The sequence below is a fragment of the Leptonychotes weddellii genome, chromosome 13, assembly GCF_054177405.1.
Source record: "Leptonychotes weddellii isolate Sample4059 chromosome 13, ASM5417740v2, whole genome shotgun sequence".
Taxonomy (NCBI): Eukaryota; Metazoa; Chordata; class Mammalia; order Carnivora; family Phocidae; genus Leptonychotes; species Leptonychotes weddellii.
This window is the reverse complement of record NC_138381.1, coordinates 70,103,806-70,122,936: the sequence shown is the minus strand read 5'-3', so window position 1 is coordinate 70,122,936 and position 19,131 is coordinate 70,103,806. Positions and strand designations below refer to the sequence as shown.

The 19,131-nt window shown below is 44.6% G+C and overlaps 1 protein-coding gene and 1 long non-coding RNA gene across 6 annotated transcripts in view; both read right to left on the bottom strand.

The window, feature by feature from the left end:
* Nucleotides 1–19,131, bottom strand: part of SPRING1 (SREBF pathway regulator in golgi 1) — a 223,576-nt gene that overhangs the window by 147,428 nt on the left and 57,017 nt on the right. The gene's annotated exons all lie outside the window — the stretch shown is intronic.
* On the bottom strand, nucleotides 4,224–10,927 carry LOC145716847 (uncharacterized). Its single transcript, XR_014139786.1, has 2 exons — nucleotides 8,877–10,927; nucleotides 4,224–8,258 (listed from the first exon to the last, which is right to left on the bottom strand). It is a non-coding gene; the product is annotated as an uncharacterized LOC145716847 (long non-coding RNA).

Below are 19,131 nucleotides of genomic sequence, written 5' to 3'. Positions count from 1 at the left end.
TTACTAGAGGGAAAAACAACCCTAACTTGACAATGGCAAGGCCTCCAGTATCTTGTAGGTCCTCTTTAGCATATGAAAGTTCTTTTGAAAACCTCCCTTTTTCCTTACCATCCCCAACCCCATAGCATATAATCAGCTACCCCTCACAACCCACGGGTCCTGTCCCTGTGCTTCAATAAAACCACCATTTTGCACCAAAAAAAAAAAAAAAAGAAACAGCACATTCTTCACCGGGCAGGTATTTTCCCCTGTAATTAACATCTTGCACATCTTCTCCCATCCTGATTTCATTGAAACTCAGTCTGATTTCTTTAAACTCTTGAAAGGTGATCCTGTGCCTTCCTCACTCCTATTGGGAGGCACAGGATCCCTTCAGAGGGGAAAAGGCTGTGGTTTGTGTTAATGATCCTTTGCTGCATTCATCATCTGACCTCATCGTGAATGAATATTTATGGAGAGATGGTTGGGAGCATTTGCAAATTGAGCTCAGACCAGACAGGTGAGCACTTGCAAGCAAGACAATGACATCATCCGATGTTATGATGTGCACGCATATTAAAAGAGATCAAATTACAACAGGACCCAAGGGGACAGGGGCCAGCTCTTCTGTGCATTCTGTCACCAACCCAGAATGCCTTAAAATGCAGAAAACAGGACTTGAAAAAGCCATGCATCATTTGGGTGTTCTGGGAATATCAACTGATGATCTGAAACACAGCGGCTCTCTCGGGAGTATGTGCTGTGCAAGAGATGCTGGTGCTAGGCAAAAACGCACTTCGGAACTGCCCTAGAGGCATGGCCACGCTTCCTCCCTGCCCTCTGACTCCCACCCCTCAGCCAGGCTGGGAAGGGCAGGACCTACACACCAGTCCCACTTCTAGAAGCACTTCAGGAAGTCTCTCTCAGCCACTATGTCCGGCACAGGAGGCTGGTGCTAGCCCCACTGAGCAGAGGGGGAAAGGGACTACGTGGTTTGGAAAGGGGAGCAGGCTCAATGGAGAGAGGAAATGTCAAGGTCATTGCCTGACCCCGGGGCTGCAGTTCTGCCTGCAGCTACCTGCGGTGTGCGTCTACTGTGGTTTCTTTCTCTCCACCCTCATTCCTCCCTTCACCTCTCTTTCCTCTCTTCTTCCTTGCACCCCTTAAACTGGGTTTTTTAATCACGGCACTATTGACGTTTAAGGCAGGTAATTCTTTGTCATAGGAGGGCTGTCCTGTGTAGGCAGGACATTCAGCAGTGTCCCTGGCCTCTACCCAGTAGATGCCAGGAGCACAGCCCCCCAACCGAGCTGTGACAACCAAACCTGTCCCCAGACATTGCCACATGCCCACTGGGGGGCAAAGCTCCACCAGCTGGCAACCCCTGTCTTAGAATGACCGGCACATGGAAAGCTGTTAATTCAGCATACTGGGGACACTCGCGCCTGACTCTGCTACTCATCCCTTGGTTCTCCTCAGACCCCAAAGCTACACATTTGGACCCTAACATCATCCTCCAAAAGTCTCTCCAGGATGTAACCACCTTATTCTCCAGTTTCATCTTCTCCTCAGATGACACCTGTTTACAACTTTCTCCATAAACAAGGTGCCCATATAATTTCTTGACCAAACCAGGATCCTTCCAAGAGTGATAGGGTGTGACATTAATTACCCTGGGATGGCAGGTGTAAACCAAGACCATCCTGGTCAAATAGGGACATATGGTCACCATAACATGGCCTCTTCTTATAAAGGGAAGGATGACCTTGTTTCGTGTCTAAAGTCTGACAAAGAGACTTCCCAACTTCACATCCAACCTCCAAGTCTCCAGCTTGGGACACCTGAGTTGGGTTCACCAGATCATTCTTTGAGGAAGAGCTCACCAGGGGAGCTAAAGGAAATAGATGAGCACTAGAATTTTAATTAAAAATCCAGACTAACCCATGTTCACAGCAGCATTACTTATAATCACCAAAAGGTGGAAGCAACCCAAGTGTCCATCGACAGGTGAATGGATAGCAAGAAGAAGTACAAACATACAGTGGAATATTATTTAGCCGTTACAAGGAAGGGAATTCTGACACCTGCTACAACACGGATGAACCTTGAAGACATGCTGAGTGAAATAAGCCAAACACAAAAGGGCAAACACTATAGGATTCCACTCATGGGCAGTATGCAGAGTAGTCAAAATCATAGAGATGAAAAGTAGAATGGAGGTTAGTGGACCAGGAGTGGGTGAAGGAGGGGGGGGGGTTCATGTTTAATGGGTGAGGGGTTTCAGTTCTGCAAGATGGAAAGGGTTCTGGAGGTGGATGGTGGTGATGGTGTCATGACAATGTGAATGTACTTACTGCCTCTGACCTCTGAACTGTACGCTTAAATAGGTTAAGATGGTAAATTTTATGTAGGCATATTTATTGCAAGTAAAAAGAATAACAAACAAGTGAAACAGGGATTAGAACTGTGTTCAACAGGGAAATGCCAGAGACGCGGCAGAAGCCTGGGGTTGGGTATTCGGATTCCTGTCCAGCCTGGAGGGAGGAGGGCATATGCCCACCACTGCACCTGTCCCAGGCTTGAGAGACCCCGGTTATCTACAAAAGCCTCGGATAGCATTCTCTATTTCTCAAATCCTACCACTCTGCCTCCCGACCTCCCATTTTTAAAAATTGCTCATTGTCCTAACCCAAGCAGCTAACAGAAATAGCGACATCCTCCTTGCGTGTTTCTGTGTACGGTCCCTGTGGTCTCTTGTTTGCAACAATTTTCTTAAGACACTCTTTTTAAATCCCCCTTTAGCAGAAAGGAAGACTACCTCAGTACAGCCAACCTCCCCTCTCCACCCAGCCCCACCCACCGCCTCCCCCAAATATGAAAACCTGAGAACAGTTTGTTCTGATCTGCCATTTTGAGTTATTAGAGGGAGGCCCGCCTGTCACCTTCTCAATGGGCTTCATGCAAAGTGCTCCCTCCCAGCCTGTGCTGTTCGGTGGCCAGACTGGCTTCGCCAGGGCTCTGGGTGGAATTTACTGTAAATGGGGTTAATCTCTACAATCCAGAAGATGAATACCGAAGGGCTCGTAAAAGCAGCAGAGTGCAAGATTGGACAGCCCTGCCGCTCCAGCATGCTCCAAGTGAAGCCGGCCCTGCTCAGTGATTAGGAGACACTCTGGAGCAACCCTGAGGGGCAGAGTGTAATGGGTCATGAAGTGTGCACACAATGGGATCAATTAAGAGGGTTGGAGATGCAGTGAGCTTTCCAGATTGTTTCAGCCCTCTTTATCTGCCCTATAGAAGGAGCTGTGAGTGAACTGGACAGCTGATGGTTCTGAACGGGACAACTGTGTGTGTGTGTGTGTGTGTGTGTGTGTGTGTGTGTGTGTGTGTGTGTGTGTGTGTAAGGGTCTAGAGTCTAGAGTCAACTTAAGATTTCGGGCGAAGTGAGGCTCCCTGCTGCTGTATCTGCCAAGCCAAAAAAGTCTGTCTCAAACAGCTGAAGGTCAGAGCTGATGAGTCTGGGTAACAAATATTGGCATAGCTTTTATTTTGAGCAAAATCCAGGCTATTTCATCTTCCACCATGCTCCTTGGGAAAATATTTTCCAGGAGCCGAACTATTTCCAGACACAAAACAAAACCTGTTCATCTCGATGGGAGTTAAAAAATGGGGAGATGAGAGTTTAGCATGTTTCTGTAAATACTCATTAATGCAACAAAATGATCCTACCACAGGCAAGGCACTGTGCTGGATAGCTCTGTGGACAGCAAGGTAAGAGCATTTTCAAATGACATATGTTTAAGAAAGAATACCTTGTGTTTAAACACCAACTGTCTTTCCCGATTTAGGACAGGGAGTAGCTAAAGGTCCATGGTGGCAAGCGGGGACATAACTTTCCCTGGGTGATGGGAATAGGGTTTTTTGTTTGTTTGATGTCACTTCTGCTAACTACGTTTCTCAGAGCGAAAGTAAACATGACGGCCAAGGGAGTTGCACAAATATTTGTTCTTTGGTTAATATGAATATATGTTCGTGTTTACTCGAATTTTCAAGTATACTCTGAATTGGTACTGACTGGCCATAAATGAAGGAGTAGTAGCTAGACCAGTAAGTGAAGGGGAGGACAGGTGCTCGTTTCTTCGAATCTATTTTCAGAGCTCCTAAAAGGTGGCTTGGTATTTCTTTTTCCTGTTTTTCATCTTTATCACTAATGTCAAGTTCCAATTATTAAGGAGGAAGAGAGGTTCACAATTACTAAGCACTCCTACGTAAGTGCTTTGAATTCATGCCCAATTTCACAACCTGATTTCGTCCTCAACTAGCCTCTGAGATGGAATTCTCATTCCCATTTTACAGACTGAGGAAACAGGGCTCGAAATGAAGTCTGTTGCCAAAGGTCAAATGATTTCAGCCCGATTCAGCGTGGCTCTAAAGCTCCCCACATCTGTTCAAATAAATGAAAAGATATGTTTCCCTTTACAAAGCATAGAAAGATGGAAAATAAAATCAGAAGTCAGAGTTCGTTTTCCCTGGTGCATGGTAAAAGTTTGTTTTCTAGATGGTTCATCACTTGAGAGAGAGTAGGGAAGGGACAGGGAAACTGAGAACTCAAGTATCCAAAACCACCGTCGGCTGAAGATAAAGTGTGGCTGAAATCACAGTGCTAATCAGAGAGAGCATACAGCTCAATTGGATATATTTGATCTACACCCAACTTTTTGTAAACTACTCACTTATAGCATAAATTAAAATAGATGAGCAACAAGGGCAGAGAAGCAGGGGGTGTACTGAGAAGAGGAGGGGCTTTGGAGTCGGATGACCACAATCCTGGATCCAAATGCCCTCTGCTATTAACAACCTGTGTGACCTTAGGCAAACTGCTTAACCTCTCTGAGTTTCAGCGTCCTCATTTATGAGCTGAAGGTAACTAAGACTTGCTTCAGCAAGGTTACGATGAAGTTTAAATAGGATAAAACACACAGAGCACCCATCCCCATTGGGGATGATCGATAAGCATTAATTTCCTTCTCTTCTCTAATCACTAGACGTGCAATTGTTGCTGAAGTGTCTGAGGCTACTTCTAAGGCTAAACTGGGAATGGTATTAATAGGCTATGAAGGGATTAGGAGATAATCCCACCGGGAAATTTATTGGAGGCAGAAAAATTACTATCCATCCCTATGACCAAAATAGGTGCATCTCTTACCCACGTACATGTACTTGTGACCCAAATGGAGATGTGTCCATTTCTGGATTTGTGCAACAAATATGCCACCAGAGGTGGAGCCTGGGTGGTTCAGTCGGTTAAGCATCAACTCTTGGTTTCGGTTCAGGTCGCGATCTCAGGGTCATGAGATGGAGCCCCACGTTGGGCTCCATGCTCAGCAGGGAATGTGTTTGAGGATTTCTCTCCCTCTCCCTGTGTCCCTCCCCTTGCTCGCTCACTCCCTCAGGTAAATAAATCTTAAAAAAAAAACAAAAACAAAAACAAATATGCCACCAGACATATGTCTACTTTCCCAAGTCAAAGAATTTGTTCCACACAGATCTCCCCAAAGTGTGTTTCGTAAAGCTTGAATCTCACAAATATTTCCTAAACCAAATGAGCATTCAATTCAACCTGCAGGTTTGGAAATCACAACACGCTGCATCTCTCCCCAGGACATTTTCATACACTTAATGGCAAATCTATTTGATTGACCACAGAACCCATTTCCACTTAACACTCATGATTCATCTCATGAAACTAGTGTCCCAATAACACACACTGGAAATACTAGCTTTTAGACCAGCTGAAACCTACTGCATTTCAAAAATATTAAAAGAAAGAGACAGAAATTTCTAGTCGCTTCTCACTTGACCTCTGCAATGGGAACTAGCTCCCACTGGCTTTCTCTTTCAAAGTCATTTCTGCTTTCACATGTGCTCACTTTAGTTTATTCTACTTAATATAACAAGGGGCAATTTATTCCTGTTTCAGAACATGAGAGCCAGACGATTACATGGAGGAGGAAAAGGACATTGCCAAGAATAAGGAGCATTTCCGAAACCTAACGTCCACCATAAGGAACAAACGAAAGACTGTGCTTGCGTCAATATGGGCAGACGCTCACTTTCTGTGCTTCAAATTCCTTAAAAGTTCAATTGTCCATATTTGGCACATCAAAGAGGATTTTATTGGGCACATCAGAAGGGTATTCCTTTCAAAAGAACCACAGAATCAAACGAGAACATAAAAGTACAATTTATCACTTTGTCAAGGTTCAGCAAGGTCCTGGTCCACAGGCTAAGAGCTCCTGAAACCAACAGGAGCCGTCAATTCAATGATCAGTGACAAGAGTCAGTATGAACAGTGTCAATGAATTTGCAGAATACTGTTATGCTTTCAACAGTTGTTAGCCAACGTTAGCCATAAAGCTGGAACTTTGTGCATGGCTGGTGCATTAAAACATTTTGAATCCATCTCAGCAAAAGACGTATTCTAATGTTTGTGTCAAAAGCCTTATGAGAAGCAGAATTCTAAGATGTCCCCCGCCCGTCTGAGATTCCCAAATCCCGCAGCCCACACACCTTTCCCAGGTACACAATCAAACATTAATCTAGATGCTGCTAAGAAAAGATTCTGCAGGAGGAATTAAAGTCCCAAATCAGATGACCTGAAGAGACAGAGATTACCCAGGTGGGCCTCACTTAATCACATGAGCCCTGTGACGTTGCACCCACACATGAGAGACAGAAAAGTCAGCAATCCAAAGAATAAGATTCGACATGTCACTGCTGGCTTGAAGATGGAGGGGGGCCTTGGGGCCAGGAATGTGGGCAGCCTCTTGGAGCTGAGAGTGCTCCCCTCGGTTCTAATAGCCACTTGAAGACACTGATTTCTACCACCAACAAGAATGATCTTGGGAACAGAATTTCACCCACAGCATCCAGATGACAACTCAAAGGACACTTCAATTTCAGCCTGGTGATACCCTGAGCAGAGAACCCAGCTCCACTGCGCTGGTCCTCCAACCTAAAGAACTGTGAACTAGTAAATCATGCTTACTAGTAAGTCATGCTTTTCATCTCAGTTGATGGTTGGCCATCAGAATTAAGATGAAAAACAGAAGGGGCGGAAATATGAGTCAAAATCACAATGAGATTTCACTTCATACCCATTAGGATGGCTATTCAAGTAAAGGACAGTATCAAGGGTTGGTGAGGATGTAGGGAAATTGGAATCCTTACGCACTGCTGGTGGGATTGTAAAATGGTGCAGCCACTTTGGAAACGGTCTGTTGGGTCCTTAAAAGGTTAAACATAGATTTACCATATGACCCAGCAATTTCATTCCTACATATACATCCAAGAGAATTTAAAACACGAAAGCTTGGACATGAATGCTCTTAGCAGCATTATTCGTAAGAGCCAGAAAATAGAAACAACCCAAACATCCATCAGTGGGTGAATGAGGAAATAAAATGTGACAAACCCACACGATGGAATATTATTCAACCGTAAAAAGGTGAGAGGTGCTGACACATGCTACAATGTGGATGAACCTTGCAAACACTATGCCAAAGTGAAAGAAGCCAGATGCCAAAGGCCATATAATTCATTCATATAAATGAACCCATTTATATGAAATGTCCAGAATAGGCAAATCCATGGAGGCAGAAAACAGATTAGTGGTTGCCAGGTGTTGGGGAAGGGGGAAATAGAGACTAAGGGCCAATAGGTATGGGGCTACTTCTGGGGTGATGGAAATGTTCTGGAATTAGATGGTGGTAATGTTTGCAAAACATAGCGGAAATCCTAAAAACAAATGAAATGTACACTTTAAAAGGGTGCATTTTATGTTATGTGAGTGATGTTTCAATAAAAAATTTTAAAAATAAAAACAGAAGTGACAAAGAGCTCACAATTTTTTTTTTTTCAAATACATCCATTCACTGTTTTATTCCACCCCCCAGCTTTTTCTTGTAAAAAGGTTCAAACGCACACACGTGGTTTGGTTTTTTTCCTTCACTGCATCATGTGTGCTCATCCTGCCACACCATGAGTATAAGTTTTTTGAGGGTAAATAACTTCTTTTGCATTCCCCAACCATCTAACAATATACACTGGTGCAATGTCTCGCTCGTCTCCAGAGCAGTGTCTTCCAACGCTCTGCAAGCCACAGAACCCTTCCTCTGATGGGTGTCCTGCTCAGATGAGCTTCAGTTACTGAGAAAACTAACATTCGTGAGGATTAAATGTGGAGTACTTGGCACACAGTCAGCGGTCAGTCGCTGGTACTGTTGGGTCACCAAGAAACCAGGAATTACTAAAATAGCAAATGGGTAGCTTTGAGCTTGGGTATACAGCAGGTCAGGAAGTCTTTTCTGAAGTAAGTTAATGAAAGTAGTAAAATTTGTGTCCTAGGCTTATCATTGAGAGCAGAGGTGATAGATGGGGTTCACGGACGGGGAGGGGCTGCCTGGAGCTCTGGGTTGCTATGATTGACTGGTGATGTCTGCCATGGCACTGGATGTGGTCTATTCTGAGTGGACATGTTTTCCCTGTAGGATCTAGAATTATGAATACAGCATGAATGCAGAGTGGAGGTCTTTCTGAAAGGTCAAAAATCAATTTTGATCAAGACATCTAGGTTCTTTATACTAAATGTTCTTCATGAGTGCCTGACTTTTTTCTTCCTGGTGTCATTTTACTGCTTACCCATGCAACCTCCCCCACCCCTACCCACTCATTCTCTTCTCCCACCATCCTTTCTCTATTACCCTGGTGACAGAAACCGCAGAAATGTAACAGACAAAAACAGCACATGGTGTGATTGCAATCAAATTCTAACATCCCGGTTATGCGCACCCAGAAGCGTGGAGAGAAGTGTAAGCGTCGTCAAGCGTAAAGCTCACCTTCCTTCCCCCTCTCAACTTGAGATAATTCAGCCTCTCTTGCCACCCTCCTTTGGGAAGTGGCTTCCAGGTATAATTCTGCAAACAGGGAAGATTTTTAAATGCCTCTACATCAGAACTTGATTCACTATCTTAAGTGAAGACTCAGCACTCCAAGCCAGGGTGATGATTTCTATAAATATTTTGGCATTTCCTTCACAATGCTCAGCCAAGTCATCTCTTTTCTCATACATGAAGACTTTTTTATGAACCTGCTCCAGATAATAATAACTCTCTGCATCTATATAACATAGTATTTTTCAAAGAATGTTCGCAAAAATTGTCTAATTTCTTCAGACCTAGATCAGGAAGGGTGTATTATGATTCTCATTTTGCAGATGAAAACACTGACGTATCCAAGAAACTAAGAGAGCTCTCTGAAATCATGTATGGTGGGAGGGCACAACACCCCGTATTTCTCCACGAACATTCTTGGGGAGTAGCGGAAAGAGCCCGTCCCACCTAGCAGCTGCGTGAGAAACACAGGCAAGGTAGTAAACTTCTCTGAGCCCCTGCTTCCTCACCTATGAAAGTGCAGATGGGAGAGCTGGCTCTTAGGCTTGACGTGGGAGGGAAAGGTAGATAGGGTGCCCACCCCCTTGTGGCCTGCTGAAAGACGGTCCTCTGAAGAGACGTATCTACTTCCTAATTCCTGCAATCTCTGCCTATTACCTTATGTCGGCAAAAAATGTGATTATGTTAAAAATCTTGAGATGGGAAGATCATCCTGGATTATCCGGGCAGGCCCTAAATATGATCACGTGTATGGAGAAGAGGAAGGCAGAGGGAGATCTGATCCTCAGACACAGAGGAGAGAAAGCAATGTGGAGAGACAGGATCCACACATACGCACCACACATGCACGCAAACATACCACAGACACGCACGCACACACACACTGAGGGTGGTGATGGTGCCTCTCGACTCCAGCCGCCAGGAGAATTACATGAGGTGATGTCTGCCCCAGGTCTGGTAGAGGTCCTGCCATATCATTACCACTCAGTAACTGCGAGCTATTTTTACAACAGGGAGAAGCCACCGTCTCAGAGTAAAACTCAGGCTTTGGGAGAAATCTGGATGAGTTTCCTAGGGCTACTGTAGCAGATGACCACAAACAGGGTGGCTTAAAACAACACAAATTTATTATCTCACAGTTGTGGAGGTCAAAAGCCTACAATGGGTGGGTGGGCAGGGCTGCGTTCCTTCAGGAGGCTCTAGGGGACAATCTACTTCCTTGCCTTTTCCAGCTTCTAGAAGCCCCCCATATTCCTTGGCTCTTGGTCTTCTGTCCCTCCAGCCTCACTTCTGTGGTCATATCTTCTCTAATCCTCCTGCCCCCCTCTTACGAGGACCTTTGTGATGACATTGAGCCCACCTGGATAATCCCATCAATATATTCACAGGTTCCGTGGATTAGGGTGTGTGTGACATTTTGGGGCATCATTATTCTGCCTACTGCAAAATCTTACTATCTGCTTCATCCACCAGAGGGAAAAAAGTCCTCCAAATGGACCTGCTTTTTTCTTTTCCTTTTTTTTTTTAAATTGAATATAGTGGAAAAAGACAGAAATCTGCATTTAAATACAATATTTTTACCTAGCAGACACCTGTACACACTGAAGAACCTGTTAAATTAGAGGACTTGGAATCCCACAGGCAGACCACTCACTCGCCTCACACACATAGCAATGGGCGATAGCCGAAGGGACAGAGTTCCTGACTTCCCTTTAGAATGTCAGGGGACGACAGGAGGCCCATCACCCAGCAAGATTCCTGCTGCTGCTCGTCAGTAGCTCATGTAACCAACGGGAACATTCCCCGACAGTGTTCCCAGCCACCTCATTTCCATGACATCAGTGTTTCTTTTGACAGAAAAGAACCCAGCAAACTTTCCCAAAGGAATACGTTTGGGCCCGCTCTTTACTTCTCTGCATCTCCTACTTTCTGTTCTTCTAAGAATCTTCTGTGCCAGGCGGTCCCAATTTCATATTTAACTGCTGCCTCTTTCCCCCACCGGGTCCATCCCTCCCTCCCTCTCTCGCTAACTCTCCCTCCCTTCCTTCCTTCCTTCCTCTGCCATCCGTCCTCTCGCTCCTTCTCTGCATGGAAAAACCTTCTCACTAACACAGATGTTCAAACCTGACATAGGGAGGGTGTCTAGTGCTCAGAGTATTTAAGACTCAGTGTAAGAAAGCAGACTAGTGGCTGTCAAGGGCAGGATCAGGTAGGGGACAAGAACAGGAAGTGACTGCTAATAGATATTCAGCTCTTTTGGTGATGGTGGCACAACTTCATGAATATTCTAAAAACCACTGACCTGCATACTTTACATGGCTAAGTTATATCTCAATAAAGATTTTTTTTTTTTTCAAGAGTCTAGGGGCGCGTGGGTGGCTCAGTCGTTAAGCGTCTGCCTTCAGCTCAGGTCATGATCCCAGGGTCCTGGGATCGAGCCCCGCATCGGGCTCCCTGCTGAGCAGGGAGCCTGCTTCTCCCTCTCCCACTCCCCCTGCTTGTGTTCCCTCTCTCGCTGTGTCTCTCTCTGTCAACTAAATAAATAAAATCTTAAAAAAAAAAAAAAGATTTTATAAAAAAAGAGTCTAATAGACTCAGTAAATAAGACTAGGCCTGGTTTCCTCAAGAAGTGTACCTGTTTTGCAGGAATTTTCATTTCTTGGTAATCCAGAAGGCTATATATGTATTTTAATGTAAATGAATCCTAGTGATTGAATGAGTGATACTAATAAGAACGGTGTTCCCTTTCAAACCTCCTAGAATCCAGCCTCCTTGCTCACTGGGGTTCATCTTACTGGCTGGGTGCTGGGGATACAAAGATGGTCATCCAGGGTTCCCCTCTCTAGGAGCTCTGTGTCGACCGGAGGAGACAGTCGGATTAATGGACCGTGACACAGTGATGTGATAAGGGCTGTGACAGAGAGAGGCAGAAAGAGCTTCAGGAACACAATAGGAAGCCCTGGAATGCATTCTGAGCACCTGTCCCGCTAAGCCAGAAAGCACCCCTAAGTAATACTGTCTGTCTCTGGCATCCCGACACCACTCACAATGCTGCCTGGCCCCACCTGCTCACCAGCACCTGGGCTCCCGGGCGCCTTCCTTGTCTCTCATTCTACCTGCACCCCCTACCTTGCTATGCTGCCTAAGCCAACTGGGGGTTGGGTCAAAAAGCGCAGTGTGCCATGCTAGGGAAGTCTGCCTGGCAACGGTGACACTTCATCCTACTCTTAAAGGACACGTAAGAGGTAGGCACGCGGAGAAGGGACAGAAAAACGTGTTCCAAGCTGAGGATGTACCTAGGCAAAGACACTGGGGTGGAAGGATAGGGAGTCTAATTCCAGCAATTATAAGGCATTCTGCGTGGCCAGGCCATAAGGCGGTTATGCCCCATGGATGGGGGAACAGAAGCCCTCATGAGGAGTGTCACGCTGAGGAGTTAGGACATTATGCTGAGGGCTACACTCTTCAACCACCTGTAAGAGACATGAACGTTCACAGCAGTTCTGGGCGCAACAGCCCAAAGCTAGAAGCAACCCACATGTCCATCGACAGATAAATGCATAAACAAAATGGGATGCCTCCTTACAATGAGATATTATCCAAACATAAGAAGGAATGAAGGACTGACACCTGCTACAACCTGGATGGACCCTGAAGATGTGATGCTCGGTGAAAGAAGCCAGACCCATGAACATATACGGTATGATTGCACTTGCATGAATTCTCCCGCGTAGGCCAATTCATAGAGAGTACCTTAGAGGTGACCAGGGGCTAGGGTTGGGGGCTTAGGGACTTGTTGCTTAATGGGTATGGGATTTCCTTTGGGGGTGATGGAAAAGATGTGGAAGCAGGCTGTGGTGATGGTGGCATACCATTATGAATGGAATTATTGCCACCGAATTATATGCTTTTAAATGGTTATGATGGCATATTTTTATATTTGTATGCTCTACAATTTTTTTAAGTATGAGAAACACAAATGTTGTTAAAAGCATTCTTCAAGATAGCCAAAAGGCAGAAGAAGTAACCCAAATGTCGTCTCTCTACAACGGAATATTATTCAGTCATATGAAGTACAGATACCTGCTACCAACATGGATTAACCTCCAAAACATACACTAAGCATAAAAAAGCCAGGCACAAAAAGTCACATACAGCATCATTCCATTTATATGAAATGTCCAAAATAAGCAAATCCACAGAGACAGAAAGGAGACTCTGGTTGCCAGGAGCTGGGGGAGGGGAGAATGGGGAGTGACCACACAGTGGGTACAGGGTTTCTCTGGGGGTGGTGAAAATGTTCTAAGATTGATTAGGTGATGTTACATAACACTGTAATTATAGTAAATACAAGTGCATTATATACTCTCAAATGGTTAACTTTATATTATGTGACCTTTACCTCATTTTCTAAAAAGGATGAGAGGAACAGCTTCCCGGTTCAGCACATTATCAGTACTACAACCAGAAGGGTTTACATCACAGAGCAGACCCCAAAGCCCAAGGCAGGGTCTCCACTCTGATGCGACTTGCTCCCAATTCCTTGTGGACAATCAAAAGAGGAGGACCTTTGAACTGCACCCCTCCTCCTCCCCTCCTACCTACAGCAGCTCTCAAGCTGAAACTTCAAGATAAGTGTTTGTGTGGAAAGTAGGCAGACTCACAGCCACTTCCAAACAGTCGGCCTTGCCTTCCCCCTTCCTCTAGCCACAGGCCTGAACTCACACTGACAAGGGTCCAGGCCTGGTCTGCCGGCCCCATGAGGGCGGCTTCCCCTCTGACCACATTTGGAAGCCATGGCAGGAAGTAGCTCTGGTTCTGGAGAGCTCCCGGCCACGGCCTCAGCCCTCCCCAGCCCTCCCTTCCACGTACTGTTTTTAAATTTCCTCCGGATGATTTCCACCCCTGGTTTTTGGTCTTTCTTCTAAAACCACAATCTTATTCCTTCTAGTTCAATGACTCTGGGAAGAACTCAGCAAGGGCTTTGGAAGATTCTGGAGTGTCGAGAATGAAGTTAACACAGCTCTGCGTGCCTGAGCGCTGGCTTGGTTTCTCTCCCTTGTTGAGTCCTTGAGTCTTTATGATAAGCAGGGGCATTAATTTTTCCCTCTGCGTGAATGAGGCCACCCACAGGCTCCAGATGTACCAAGGCAGGAGCAAGGAAAAGCCGAGCCGTGCAATCTACTCACCGAGCCAGTGGTCTTGGTACAGAGTGGCCTCATGAGCCAAGAAGAGTGTTGACAAGAAAGCGAACTAAAGAGAAATTTACATTTTTACAACTTTTACATTAAGATTTTTCAATTGCCTTAGGAGAGTCTATGGTGGCTCTCAACTGTGATTGTGGGGGTGACTCTGTCCCCCAGGGGACGACACTTTTGCTTGTCACAGTTGCCTCTGGCATCTATTGGATAGAAATCGGGATGCTGCTCGACATCCTACAATACACAGGACAGCCCCCTACAACAAAGAATAATCTAGCCCAGAATATCAATAATGCCAAGGCTGAGAAACTCAGTGATACCGTATTTATGTTAAAAGACTATTTTTATTTTATATTTTAAACATAAGACAGCCAACCAGAAAAAGTAATTTTACATAAGAAGAGATTTAGATAGGACCCCCAAATGTTATCCAGAGTATTTCCTAATGATAAAAATTCTTAAAATAGAAAATTAAATAACATAGAATCCCCAAAGCTTCCTCATCTTTTTCATTAATCTACAAGTCTACAGATTAGAGATTGTTTGAATATGTGCCTGAAAACACCCATGGTGGGAATGGTTATACCATAGAGGGAGTCTATATGGGATTCTGGGACTCTCAGCTTTATTCCCAGATGAATAAAGTGACTTCTGCTCTCAGGTTGCACACAGTGTGACAGACCGCCTAAAACAAATAAAAAGATGCTATAAAGTTAGGAAAAGAAGCAACTCATTTCTTCTGGGGTATTCAGGAAAAATAACTGAGAAGGTGAATTTTGAACTGGATCCTCCAGGTAACTCTTTAAAAGGAAAAAAATGAGGAAGAATATTTGAGACAAAGAAAGAGCGTCTAAGACGTTGTTATGTTTTGAATTGTGCTCCCCCCTGCCCCCGAAAGATATGTTGAAGTCCTAATCTCCAATACTGGAGATTTCCTTATTTGGAAATAGGGTCACTGCAGATGTAGTTAGTTAAGATGAGGTCATACTGGAGCATGTGGGCCCTTAATCCAATATGACTGGTGTCTTGACAAGAAGAGGAGAAGAAACACAGACACACAACATGTGAATGCCACATGATTATGAAAGCAGAAATTGAGGTATGAGGTTACAAGCCAAGAAATGCCAAAAATTGCTAAGAACCACCAGAAGCATGATGAGCAAGGAAGGATTCTCCCTACAGGTGTCAGAGGGAACATGGCCCTGCCAACACCTTGATTTTAGATCGCTAGCCTCCAGAACTGTGAGGAAATAAACTTCTGTTGTTTCAAGCCACCCAGTTTGTGGTACCTTGTTACAGCAGCCCTAGGAAATGAATATAGGCATACAAGAGTTAAATAACATAAAGTCCCTTCATTTTGAACAATCAATTGGATAATTGTTTCAATCAATGCGGTGGTGAGTACAGAAAGATTCTATGTTGAGAAGATATAGGAGAACCTGTCACATCTTTCTTGAAGGCTCTGTGGAGGAGGTGTGATTGTGGGGTCTGTGAAAGAGGAGGAAAGTGATAGAAGACGGTTTCATGAGGTAAGAATTACGTTCAGAGTAGCCATAAATTCTGAAGTAAGAGGCAATATGTAGGATAGCACCAATGCCAATTTTTGACCAAACTATCAACTCAGATATTTTTAAACCCTGGATATGAGTAGTGTCAATGATAAGAAGATGTAGTTAAGACTTTAATGTCAGGTTACAACCAGGAAGGAAGTGATAACTGAAAAAGAAGGAGGACGAAGAGCAGAAGCAGGAGGAGGTGATGAACAACTGGAAGCAAATAAAAAATACAATTCCATTTACAATACCAAAAAAACATGAAATAAGTTTTTCAAAGAGTGTATAAAACCTAGATAATGAAAACCACAAAACACTGCTGAAAGAAATTTTAAAAGACTAAAATAAATGGGACAATGTACCATGTTCATGGATGGGAAGAATCAAATTGTTACATTGTTGATTCTCCCCAAATAGGTCAGTAGATTCAACATGACCCCAACCGAAATTCCAACAGAGTATCTACAGAGAAACAAGCTCATCCTAAAATGTATGTGGAAAAGCAAATGCCCTAAAATAGACAAAGCAATTTTTTAAAGAGAAGAACAAAGCTGGAGGACTTACCTGATCATGGGGCATTGATCGAAAAGCTAGACAGAGATCAATGGAACAGCACAGAGAGTTCAGAGATATACCCACAGGTATATGGCTGATGGATTTTTGACAAAGGCACCAAAGTAATTTGGTAAGGACAAAAAAGTTTTGCAACAAATGGTGATGGGACAAATTTCTACATGGCAAAAATAAACATCAAACCTTACTACATAACATACACGAAGATTAACCAGAAATGGATCATAGACATAAAGGTAAAGGTTAAAAATATAACATAGTAAGTGAAACACAGAAGAAAATCTTTACGAACTTGGAGTAGGCAAAGATTTCTAAGGTAAGACACAAGAAACACAAACCATAAAAAATTGATAAATCAGAATTTATCAAAAGTAAAAATTTTGTTGTGTTAAAGACATAGTTAAGAAAATGGGAGGAAAAAAAAAAGCAACAGACTGAAAGAAAATACATATATTTGACAAAGAACTTGTAGCCAGAATCTATAAAGAACCCTTACAACTTACTCATAAAACAACCTGGGGGCACCTGGGTGGCTCAGTCGTTAAGCATCTGCCTTCGGCTCGGGTCATGATCCCAGGGTCCTGGGATCGAGCCCCGCATCGGGCTCCCTGCTCGGCAGGAAGTCTGCTTCTCCCTCTCCCACTCCCCCTGCTTGTGTTCCCTCTCTCCCTGTGTCTCTCTGTCAAGTAAATGGATAGAATCTTTAAAAAAAAAAAACAAAAACCTGGGGCTCCTGGGTGGCTCAGTCAGTTAAGCATCCAACTCTTGATTTCAGTTCAGGTCATGATCTCAGGGTCCTGGGATCCAGCCCCACCACTGGGCTCCCCACACAGCATGGAGTCTGCTTGTCTCCCTCTTCGTCTGCCCCTCCCCCTGCTTGTGCCCTTTCTCTCTCAAATAAATAAATAAAGTCTTTAAAAAATTAGTAAATAAATTAAAAGACTGGCACTACCAAGTGTTGGCTAGGATGTGAGGCCACTAGAATTCTTACCACTATTGGTGGGAAGGTAAACATGGTGCATCTACTTTGGGAAAAGGCCTGGCAGTCCCTTAGAAAGTAAATATATACCTACCATACAAACAGCTGCTTTTAAGTATTTGCCCCAGAGAAATGAAACCATTATGTCCATACAAAGACTTTACAAGTGTTTATAATAATAGCTTTACTCATAATATCCAAAACCTGGACACAGCCCAAATGTCCAACAACAGGTGAACAGATAAACAAATTGTGGGGAACTATGCACAATAAAAGGAAACAAGCTACTGATATTTACAGCGATGTGGCTGAATCTCAGAAACGGGCACAAGCAGCCAGACACAAGAGGACATACTGTCTGAGTCCATTATATGAAATCATAAAAATTGTAAAACTACAGTGACACAAAGCACATCAGCGATTGCCTGAGGCCAGAGGTGAAAGGGGGACTGACCTCAGAGAGGCTGGGAGAGATTCCGGAGATAGAAATAGTCTATGCTCTGATTGAGGTGATGGTTATCTGGGTGTAGACATTTGTCAAAACATCGATCAGTACACTAGAAATGGATACTGTTTCTTGTGGGTAAATTATAAGGAATAAGGAAGGCAGAGGTAAAGATCTCCGTGGTATTTCTCGAGCCTAAGGAGGCTTGGCTGGGTTGCGGCTTGATCCTGCTCTCTGTTTCAGCAGGCAACATTATCTGGGCGTTTTACTGACAGGCAGCCAGAGACCGGGATTCTGAGTTTTTTCTCTGCTGACTTATGTGTATGTCTTTCCAGCACTCAGTAAATGATGACAGTAAAAGGTTTGAGATCAATTCTCATCTCGTGTGCTCTGCGGCAGGAAACTCTGATTGTGATTCGCAACGTTCCCTCTGTCAGCCTCTCTTTGAAAACGCAGTGAGAGTGAAAAATGTGTCATTTACCTGAGAGAAGGAGGCTGGTTTTGGTAAGCATCAGCCTGAATCAAGAGCCACTTGGCACAGCCTCCAACTGGGATGAGTTGAGATACTTGGTGCCTCATCAGACTGTCTTCAAACCAGGAGCCCCGGTGGGGTCACCTGGATGGGTGTGAGGAGTGTGACCTATTGAGAGGTGACAGTCTCACTGACTGATTCCCTACCACTTAAGCTCATGTTACAGATTCACAGGGCCAGAGAGAACCATAAGAATCACTGAAAGGGCCTCCCCATTCTTGGGCCTAATGCTATCTAAACCATCCCAGACAGGTGAGGCGAGAGATTGCCCTGGGCAACCCACTGCTACGGTGACAGTGAGCAACTGTGTGACACGTTAAAGGAGCAGTGGACAATCCGAGGGCCAGGGTCAATCCGCCTGCCACGCTGGCGTCCAGGCAAGCCACGGCACGAGGGCCTAGATGACCAGAGAGAATGTGGCCAGTGCCCGGGACTGGTTACCAAAGTCAGGAGCCAGTCTATCCAAGGCTACTGGCAAGGAAGCAAAAGGATGAGGGAGGCAGAGTAGACAGACTTCAGGCCTGGTCATCCACATGGTCTGTCCACCTCCCCGCGTGTCCCACTCCACTCAGCTGCTACCCAAGAGGCAGGGCAATGTTTTTAAAATGGACTGCATCGTTTCTTTTTCCAAGACCTTCAATGGTCTCCCTTGCATTCAGGATAAAATCCAGAAAGTCTGACTGTGAAGCCCCTTGCATAAAATATTCCCCTGGGTGCTTGCCATAAAGCAGATTCCAAGCTCCTGGTCCAGAGATGCTGATTCTGGAAGTCTGAGATGGACCCAGGCTTCTGCATTGGCAACAAGTCCCTGAGATAATCCTGCTATGGGTGACCCATGAGTCCTGCTTCAGAAATTCTGTCCTCTGGATTGGGCCTCTCCTGCCCCCTCTCATGGCGTGCTGCTCGCTCTCCCCTGAC